Source organism: Lycorma delicatula, chromosome 4 (assembly GCF_047948215.1).
Source record: "Lycorma delicatula isolate Av1 chromosome 4, ASM4794821v1, whole genome shotgun sequence".
In the NCBI taxonomy this organism is placed as follows: domain Eukaryota; kingdom Metazoa; phylum Arthropoda; class Insecta; order Hemiptera; family Fulgoridae; genus Lycorma; species Lycorma delicatula.
In genome coordinates this window covers 65058663-65069897 of record NC_134458.1, presented here as the reverse complement: position 1 = coordinate 65069897, position 11235 = coordinate 65058663, and the positions used below count along the sequence as shown (strand labels likewise).

At 26.9% G+C, this 11235-nt stretch overlaps 1 protein-coding gene across 2 annotated transcripts in view; it reads right to left on the bottom strand.

Moving 5' to 3' along the window:
- Positions 1-984: 984 nt before the first annotated feature.
- Positions 985-11235, bottom strand: part of foi (solute carrier family 39 fear-of-intimacy) — a 117715-nt gene continuing 107464 nt past the window's right edge. For both annotated transcript variants that reach the window (XM_075363197.1, XM_075363198.1), the window contains exon 13: positions 985-11089. The gene's annotated coding sequence lies outside the window, so the exon portion shown is untranslated. The remainder of the gene's footprint in view (positions 11090-11235) is intronic.

The following is an 11235-nucleotide window of genomic DNA, read 5'->3' as shown; positions in this document are numbered from 1 at the left end:
TATCGTTTTTATTCCAGCCATTGTAAATAAGAAACACCCAGATTACACAACGAACTTTGTCAATACAAACTGACAATTACTTGAACCTACAAATTTTTTTAGTCTTAGAAACTTCCACTAATGATGAAAGATATACCTCCTGAGTGAAAAATGGCAATGTCTCAAGCAAAACATCAGGCAAAAATATGAAGGTGCATAAAGTTATCTTTGCAAACTAAAAGAAGGAAGCCCATGATTTGTGGAAATCTTAAAATTAAACTATGAAACTCAACACCACATTTAAGCAGATAATTTCAACATTTGGTGGATCATTGCTCCACACACAATGCACTATGTGCACACTGGCTTCATTTTCATTAGATTTTTGTCTCAGGAATTACAAAAGGAGGAGGAACTTTCTCTTGTTATTTGCAAATTACAGACCAGTAAATTATTTGAATCCAAACTGAAAATCAGAAAGAAAGAATGAAATACAATCACTGACAAAGATCATAGAATGTAACAAATGAATCCACCATAGAAGGCGAGGTACATTCTAATGAGAAACTTTAGGATAAATGTATCCACACCCACAGAGGCTATTTAAAGGAAACACCAATAGTTAGGACTCTCATATTTTACTTTAACAAATTTCAGGAACTTCAGTTACTTGTAAATGTCTGAAATAACACTTATCACATGAAAATGGTAGTTCATGACACATATTGAAACGGAAATCATTTTGACTGTTACTAATTTAAGAAATGAAACAAAGGAAACATCGTTTTTTATAAATACTGAGAATATAACTCTATTCACACCACAAATGAAAAGAATATTACACCATAAGACTCATTCCAAGATTAAATACAGTCCTAATAACCCTCTTCACATGATAGAATTAAACTAGAAATAAAAAATTATGATTCCTATCGATCAAATGGATAAGCTTGTAACAGGTAGTACTTAAGTTCTGTACCTATAAAAACACGAGTAAATAACCTATTATGGTAACAAAACTAACATTTTTATTAGTAAATAAATAATACAATGAACATGTAACAAATAAAAATTTACAGAAGACAATTCATCCATTAGTATTTAATTTTATTGTTTAAATTACTTTAACAACAGGATTTTTTAAATCTATGAATTGTTACACATTAATTTATTGTTTAACCATATCCTAATTTATTTTGGTGGGATGGGTTAACAGTAACAGATCTTTTTCCAAGAATTATACAGTTTTATTTTTAAAAGTTTTTATTTAGATAGTGACGTTTATTTTTAAGTCCTACTGAAATAAATATCATTTAGACCCACACCACAAAAAGCTAAAAAAAAACTTTATATGAATGAATTTAATCTTAATTTTTAAATAAATATAATCTATAGAAAAAGACTGACAAGATGACTGGATTTTGACCAGTAATTTTGAACATGAGAATAAACAATGCAGTAAAAACCAATTTAACAATAATAATAAATGATTGAAAAAGTACAAAAATCTTATTTAATGAAATCCAAAAATAAAATAATTATGAACTGTTTAAACTATTTGAAAGATAATTTTGTAATTTAATAATATATTAAGCAAGTAAGGAAAAAAATTCTGTATAAAATTACAACTGCAACATTAAATTCATTAACTTATAATAAAAGACTCTATAAACCACTCCATACACAATTACTAGATAACAAAACCTGAACCACCTTTAATTAATCTAACTACAAAAACTGAAATAAAAAGTATTCCTTTGACACTTATTTTCTGTTGTGGCGTAAGTACAAAACAGCAAAGTGTAAAAACAAAGTGATAAAGAAATAACTTAATTTTATATTTAGACTTTTCAGTTAGGTTATTTTAAGGTGGTTTCTGTTTATACAGTTTAAATTATATGGTAATACTAAGAAAAAAATGTTCCCATAACACAAATCTGGAAATGCTTAATTTTCAAGTTTCAGCTTGAGAAATAATTCACCCTAATTTCTACTTCAAGGTCAAGTTGAGGCTGTACAGAAATTCTTGGGTCTTTTGAATTTTTGATTCTTTTGTATGATTTTTGACCTGAAAAACTTAAATAAAAACAAGTGCCAGAACTGAATATCTAGTCATTTCCAAGAAAATTTTTATAACGCCCAAAGAATTTTAATTGGAAAAATGCTTTTATAGACTACTATAAAATAAATGGTTGAAAAAATAAAAATTTCACCAAAAAATTGTACTTAATAGTGAAAAAAGTTTTATAATGTCAATAGAAAAAATGTACATTTCAGAAATTTGACAAATTCAAAACAAAACAGATCAAATGTAGAGCAAAAAGTTAAAATTACATTAATAAATTTATCTCAAAATGGTTTATTACTGAAATACTTAACTATGATTAAATATACATATATATATATATATATATATATATATATGTTGCCAAAAAATACCGAAACTAGAGAATTTCAATCAATATTCTCCAGTGAATGTCAACACTTACCAAATGCATCAGCAAGACCTTCACTAGTATTTGTTGACAAACACAGATAAGCTCTGGTAGGGGTCAAAACGTTAACTAGAAATTAAAGAAAAAAAGAAAATCACCCAATACCAATCTCCAAGGTAAATAGATTATGAGAAACCCTCGTAGAAAAAAGGAAGTTAAATTTAAGCTAAATACAACCTACATTCGCTTCACTCAATAACCTCACCTAATTAACATTAAGTATAGAAATTATAAATGTTATTCTCCAACATTGGAGGTGATTAATCAAATTCACTGCATTCAGCATGCACTAATGATGAAAGATGAATAAAAGTATTTTTATAAAAAACTGAACAAACAGCAAACCATCTGACCATTTCTTTGTATCATTATTGTTCATCCATGTAGTTAACATATTCTGCATATCTTGATTGGCCCATTCAATTTATAAAATATTGAAAATTTTATTAAATTTTTTTAATAAATGCAGTGACTTTAATTAATCACCATCATTGTTGGAGAATAACATATATAATTTGTATATTTAACATTAATTAGAAGAGATTAGCGAGTAGAGTGTAGGTTATGTTTGGCTAAAATTTACACTTCCTTTTTTTACGAGGGTTTCTCATAATCTATTTACCTAAGAGATTGGTATTGGGTGATTTTTTTTTTAATTTCTAGTTATTTCGACCACCACCAGAGCTTATATGTTTGTCAACATATAACGATGAAGGTCCAAAAAAGCAAATATTTCGGTCTTTCACCGACGTATTTGGTATGTGTCGACATTCACTGGAGAATAATTGCCAAATATGCCATTTGCCAAATATCTGCCTTTCATGGTAACATATACATTAAACGTAATTATTCAATATGGCTGCCACTTTGTTGAATGCGTCTAATCAGCACGACAAATCTACACCTCTTGAGCATGTTTTTATAACATTATGATCATTTATAATAGTTGCTCCAGCTTCTATAATGCAATTTCTTATTTTTCTTGAGTGCAGATATGAATAGAATAAAATGATGATTTTATCCAATCCCGAACGAAATAACCTGTTGATGGGAGATTGGGATATCATAGTAGCCACTTTACTAGTCCATTTCAACTAACCCACTAGTTACAAAATGTATTATTTGAACAACTGAAATAATACAAGAGAAGAAAGCCAGCACACAATCATGCATACATCCCATCCCCAGTCTGCGGTATTACCTTTTGAGTTTAATTAGATTCATTTCATAGAACTGTACTTTGGATGCCTTGGTGGAAAGAAAAAAAGATTGATGAGGTTGGATTGATTGAGGAATTTTTAATTTTTAATTTTCTGAAGATTAAATTTGATAATTTTCATCTTTCTGTAATTCAATTTTAATCGTTTTTTTTCAAATTTTATGTATAACATATTTTTATTTTCATAAGACTGTTCAGGTAATTACTAAAAGTAGGCAGCCATAAGGAATTATCATCTATATTCCCGAATAACTAACAAGAAAAAAACATCATATTTGACTAATATTATTATAATTATTTGTCTATTGTGGGTAGATTACATCATACAAAAATAAAAGAAAATATTTCTGGTTTAGTACATTTATTTCTCCCTTTTTCTTATTTTAAAAATTAAATTATATTTCAAATACAGTAGTCTTCTATTAAATTTTTTTTTAGAATCCTCCAATTCCCTGTGCCTTCAACTACTTAGAATGCACGGAAGTCGACAGCCAACAGACAATCAGCTCTATCCAGCAGCAGGAATTTCATTCAGGACTGCTTGGGTCCAATCATAATTGTAACACTACAATTTTGGAGAATATAAATTTTTTAATTTTTTATTTATTTTAAAGTATTTTTTTAAGTGCAAATTAGGTAAATCAAAATGAATGAACAAGGTATGTAAATTTAAGTTTTTCTTTTACATTAATATAAAAATTATAATATAATTCTTTATCATTTTAAGCAAATTTGTAATTAATGATAATTCAAAATTTAGTCTTAAAAAATAAAATAAAATATTATAAAAATTTTAAAAATAATTGTTTAGCCTAGCTTATTAACAGTCAGCAGATTTACCAGCAGATGAACCCCATGATCATAAAAATTACAAGTTTAATTTATTTAAAATTATATATATTTTTTTTTTAAATGTTATCAACAATTTTTTTGTTTTAGAATCTTTCAATACAAATCCACATCTCCCATAACATATAACAGATTAAACACTATTTTTTAAATTAACTGAAGTAGCATCACAAAATTATTCACAAACAATAAACAAAATATATAACTGTTGATTAGCTGCAGACACATAAACTAAGAAATTTCTCATGTAAAGTAATTTTTTTTAATTATGAAGAAAATTTTTGTTATTATTAGAACTGTAATGATTCTCTCCCACATTTTGCTCACTTTTGTTTTCTTTTGAATGTATTATATCAAATTTCTGAACTTATATTTATTTTCTATTGACTTTGTATCAATTTTTTTCTTACATATCTTGTTAGAAATTATTACTTGCAAATCAAAAATATAACAGTTAATTTACGGCAAATTTAAAAAAATCTGTTAATTACACAGTACTGGGACCTATTTTATTCCATTTTTTCCAGTCAAACAGCATATAAAAATCACCAAATTAGCCCTTTAATTTGGATCCCAAGAATTTCAGTACAGTTTTATTTTACCCTCAGAGCAGAAATCAGGGCAAAATATCTTGCTATCTGTAACTTGAAAACAAAGCATTTCAAGACAATGTCTACAAGAACTCAGTTATATTAATGGCACGGATCAGCTACCATGTGTGTATATAAATACATATAGTAATTATGTAGTAATTTATCTTTTCTACTTGTCATATTTCCTGATCATTTATGACAAGATCATTATGCATATGTAATTAAAATGCATATTGGATGAATTATTACATATAAAAATGTAAGATATAATAATTATTTCCACATCGAATATAAAAACTATTTAATAGGACAATCAAATTAATTTTACTTTCAAATGGTTAAAAATCATTTAAATTTTAATGTTATAAAATTAATAATATACGAGAATTAAAATATAATGTGAACACAGCACATCATATTTATAGTCTAACTGTAATAATTCAAAGAGGAATTAAATGCGCCTTTAATTAAAAATCTAAATATTATAGTCAGCAGGATTTTGATTGCTCGCCATAATTTTTATACCCTTATCTTTGTACCCGTATCTTGTTATACCCGTATCTTTGGAATTTTACTCCGTGGATAACATATTAAATAAAATTACAAAAAATTGAACTTTTTAATTTAGTAAAACTGTATGTAGCTAGAACAATCACACATGAATTCAACATATGATGAACAATATGGTATTGCACAGGCACAGTACATCAAGGAATCCACATGAGTAACATTTTCAGTTTTATTTCACTTTTAACATGTTGGCTACAGTAATACATCAAGGAATCCAACATGAGTTAACATTTTCATTTTATTTCATTTTTAACATGTTGGCTATAGTATTTTTTTAATACACAAATTTCATGAATTACAAGTCTCCACTGCCCCATATTCATGTTTTCACTGATGTAATACCATACAGGATACCTGTACCTAATAAGCTATCCCCTCTTCTGATCTATCGGTCAGTCATGAATAGAACTATTTCTCGATTTAAAGACCGTGATTATAAACTGTATTCAGATGATGCAGTACCAATTACCTGGGTCTCGTACAAATTTAAACCATCTGGCATCAGAATTCAATCTTTAGATACCTTGGTATGACATAAAAAAATATGTATTACTGTACTTTTTTGTACAGATTTATTTAACTCACAAAATTTCTGAATATTTGAATTGCTATTAACTAGATTTCTTCACTGCATTATTTATTCTATTTATAAATGTGTATAAAAAAAAAAAATAATATATACAAATAAATTAATGAATATTACTTACAAGAGTAAATGAAAATACAAAATTAATCAAGAAAAATAAATAAATACATCACAGTATACTTAATTAAGTAGTTAAGCTCTCTCTAAAATTATATTTTAATATTTAACTTTATTCAAACTCTGACATATTACTTTTTATAATTAGGCAATTCATCATGATTATTTTATGCTAAAATAATTTCATAAGTACTTGTTTAGTAATTTTTATTCATAAAAATCATGTTAAAGAATAAAGAATAGCAACACAAAGCGTACTGATAATATAAATTTAAGTAACTGCACGGAATCATGAAGACTTTTCATATGAGAAAGTTCATGTTTAATTAAAACAATTAACAAGTAAGGCATCATCATTATTTCATTCGAACAAAGTATACATGTACATGAATCTTTTACAAATTCTTAAAAAAATGAGGAATAATTGAAAAAAGGCAGGAATGCTTAACCAGTAAGTAAATCATTATAAATATAAAGAGATTAAGGATCAGACCGCTTCCTTATTACATAAAATTAAAAAAATAGGCTTGAAAAAATTATGTATAATAAATAATAAAAATACTACTTAAGAAAATTAAATAGAATTCAGTTATAAGTAAGTAACACCTATTCTGCCTTAACTCATAAAACATTTAATTAAGAATAAATATCAATAAACATCTTTATAAAGAACTATAAGTATAACGTACCACAGAACCACCTGAAGAGTTATATATAGCATTTATTCAGTCGAATTTGAGTTAAACCTCCCTTCGACAAAAAAAAATAGTTTAGGATGTGGCCAACCTCACATCAAATTAAAATAATTTAGGGTACAGCCAAACCTCACATCAACAAAAACCTCAACTGTACAGTTTGAGGTTTTTTACTCACTTGTAGTCCCTGCAGAACTAAAGCAAAGAAACTCTGCACTTCATTCCTCACCTGTTCTATTCTCTACAGTCAGTTTACTTTGATACAGAGATAGTCACCTAACTGATTGTTAGAAATTCCTTACACCACCTGACCAAATAAACTACTGTTTTCTTCTGCCACATTTTCAGCAACTGTAAATTCATTGACCATGAGTAATTTATTTTATTATTAAGAGCAGTAACAACTGATAATTCCTTTTATAGTTCTGCAAATAACATTTATTGTGCTCGTAATAAAAGTACAGGTTTAGCAGAGAATTATATCATTAAACATAATTTAATTCCATTGTACAAAACACAGTTTATAATTAATGAATTTAAAGAGCTATATATAAAATGAAATATAAATTTTCCATTCACAGATTCACCAGACAGTAAATCTGTGAGCCACAGAAAGAAGGTTACTGATATATTCAAATCTTCACTCTGTAATAACAACACTTATGATTCCATCATATAAACGAGCAATATAAATAATGTAATTAGGAATTTTGAATAAATAATAAATCTGTGCAATTATGATTTTTTAAATTGGTTAATGCTTATTACCCATTTGATAATACTGCTAAAAAGCAACTACTTCATCTAACCTTTTTTTTTGCTCATATTATCGTAAATGTTTTATTTAATTGTACTTGTTTTTTATGTCATATGTTTAGTTTTAACATTTTGGTTTGACTTAAGCAAATAAATTCAATGTTATGTTTAATACTAAGTTTTTTTTTTTTTTTAATTTCAATTGTATTGGTGGATTCCCATTTGAATTTGATATTTAATTAAACATAACAAAAGATTAAATTAGGTTCACGTAAACCACTTGGCACCCAAAGTAAAAAATTGTATCTATCATATGATCACAAAAGCAAATAATGGGATGTTTCTGATCAAACCCAGAAAGATTTTTGAAAGTATATCTGACTACTCCATAAGTACACTAAAAAGAGCTAAATTCAAGAGAAGAATTATTTTATATAGGTGAGGACACATTAAGAAAAGTCTTATGATCGACTGCAATGAATTCAAGTCCCACAAGTATTAAAGACCAGTGTCAAAGAAAAAATGATCAAGATTTGAAAGTTCCTCATACAAAATAAACCTGGACAATAACAGCGCACGTCAGTGACAAAATGGCCTTTGTTCCATGCTGTATTCACCTGCTAAAAAAAGGTATATACGATCAGTTAACAAATCATAATATTCCATTTAGAGCAAATATGCTACAAATCAAATAACTTAAAACCATATGATAAAACAAAAACCATCATACTCACTATGTAAACATTTAACATTTTGCTGAGAAGAAACACAACATTCTTTGTATCATCTCTCATCACTCGAATTAAATTCAATGCAGTTTAATTTGGGCAGTAATAAAAAGCAGGTAGTATCATACAATACTGTATTTAACTTAAGCGATGTAACTGAACTGTGTCAAAGGAAGTGTTCTTACAATAGTAAGGAAAATTAACAAATCATCCAGACCGGTAGAATAAATAGTAAATCATTTGCAATTAATCTGGATAATAGGACAGAAAATTTGATCGGAAGTAGTGTAAACAGCAATGAAGAAAAAAAGGAAAATGACAACATAATTACTTATTTTAAAATGAATCCACAAAAGATGCTACAGAGTAGAAATATAATGTAAATTAACATTTTCTATTAATATCTAATAAACAATAAATAATTTTTATTTAATTGTATTAATTTTTAGTGTATCTTATCAGATTATTGCTATTATTATAATTTATATTAAGTAAACTACTAAAATATTGGCAAATATCATGAAAGCAGTGTTATGAACAACAAGATATACTTCTAGAAGCATAATCAGGTAGGTGACAAACTTTACTTTGCTATGTGTTGAGGGGCTACTGACAACTAAACAAGTTGTACAATATTCCATCACTAATAAATTCCAGCTAATAATCATGTAACCTTATAAACTCAACATACAAAACTAAAATGACATAATCAGCATTCACAAATAAAACTGTAATTATTACTCTATTATGGTCAATTTTCTTAGTTCTATGAAACAGCGACTTCTATCCCTCTGTATGTGAAGAAACAACATAAAGTAATATTATTTAAACACAGGAATTTTTTTTTGATCTTTAACAGAACAAATACTTAAAAATCAACATTACTTTCTAATTACACAATTGAATATTCTCAGTTCTAAATAATTCACTAGTCAAATGATATATATAAATTTATATCATATGAAAAAAAAATCTGGTGGTAACAGTGATACGCAATACTCATAGGTATGATTTTCATTAACACTGTGCTTTTGTAAAGTACAATTAGTATAAAATATGCTAATAAATATTGTAAAATGATCGCTTCATATGCAGTGAATATTTAAAAATTTTGTTTGATAGTTACTTTAATAATAATGTTCAGCATAGTTTTCACATAAATTTAAATTCTGAATGATACATAAATCACAACCTCTTAATTTAGTTTATGTCATGATACACATATCTGGCAGCTGCACATTCACAAATACAAAAAATATGGAAATAACAAATTTTATGGCAAGTGATCTATCACAGTACCAATAAGGAGAACCAGTACACTGTTAAAAACAATCATAATTAACAGGTAGGAAAAACTAACTCACAGGTAAGTGAACTGACCACATAAATCTGTTTATATTAACAAAATTATGGTACATAAAAGAAAAAGTTATTTCTAATTTCACAAGTAAATTAATGCTAACAAAAATACACTTTATTTTTTTAAATAGTAATGAAATTACAAATTTCAGTAAAGAAGAGTTACTCTGTCACTTTGTGTAATATGACAATAAAAAACTGGAAGTTCCAGATTCATTCCAGTCACTTTGTGTAATATAACAATAAAAGACTGGAAGTTCCAGATTATTATCACAGACATTCTTGGCTGAAATCAAAATGGCATAATTTTTTGTTTACTATTTACATAGTATTTAAGAGAGAGAGAGAGAGAGAGAGAGTGTGTGTGTGTGTATGTGGATTTGCATAGAGAAAAAATGAACTGAATGTCTGTACCTACTCTTTTCTGCTTAACATGGTTAACAGCCTTATAATACTTCAGCGATTACAATAATATCAATAAATCAAGATGCTTTTGTATCATAATCACTACAAAACAAAAACAAACAAAAAATCATTAATCATTTCTAGTCGATACAATAAAATAACATAAATATTGAAACATTATAACAACTAAATTAACATTAATAAAATATGTCGAGTAATATGATAAACTGTAACGACCTAATTACTTAAGAAACAAAACTGAAAAGATACTGCAACAGCAATTTAAAGAAAAAAATTAATAACCGCAACTGAATTAAATCTAATTCACTGTTTTGTTCATTTTTATTCAAGTCATTTTAAATCAGAAGTTCTATAAGCATAAACTAACCTTTGGTATTATCAAAAAATAGGATTCTAAACTTAATAAAAACAAACAAAAAATTATTACATAATAAATGCCTAGTGTAATTCATTAATCGTGCTGACATACCACCAGTAATTTATAACTGCCATCAGTTCTCATTTAACGTTAACTTCAAATTAACATAATTTTACAAATAGATGCATTAGTCTCATCATTAACTCTGAAGTACGTACATTCATTAATGAGCACCTTCCACTAATAAATAACATAACATGCGTGATGTTCCAGCATGGAGCAGTCTTGACATAATTGTGTTAACATAGCAGTAAAATTGATAGAAGATTACTGCCATCTGGTCCCCTTGGAGTTAAAAGCTACAAAAAAAGATTAATAATAATTAACCACCAATTTTCAGTATAATTAAATCTATCTCCATAACTTTGTTTATTCAAAATTTTAAACAAATAAGCATTATAAATTATTTTTAAAAAAGGCCCAAAAAAATTTCAAGTCAAACAAA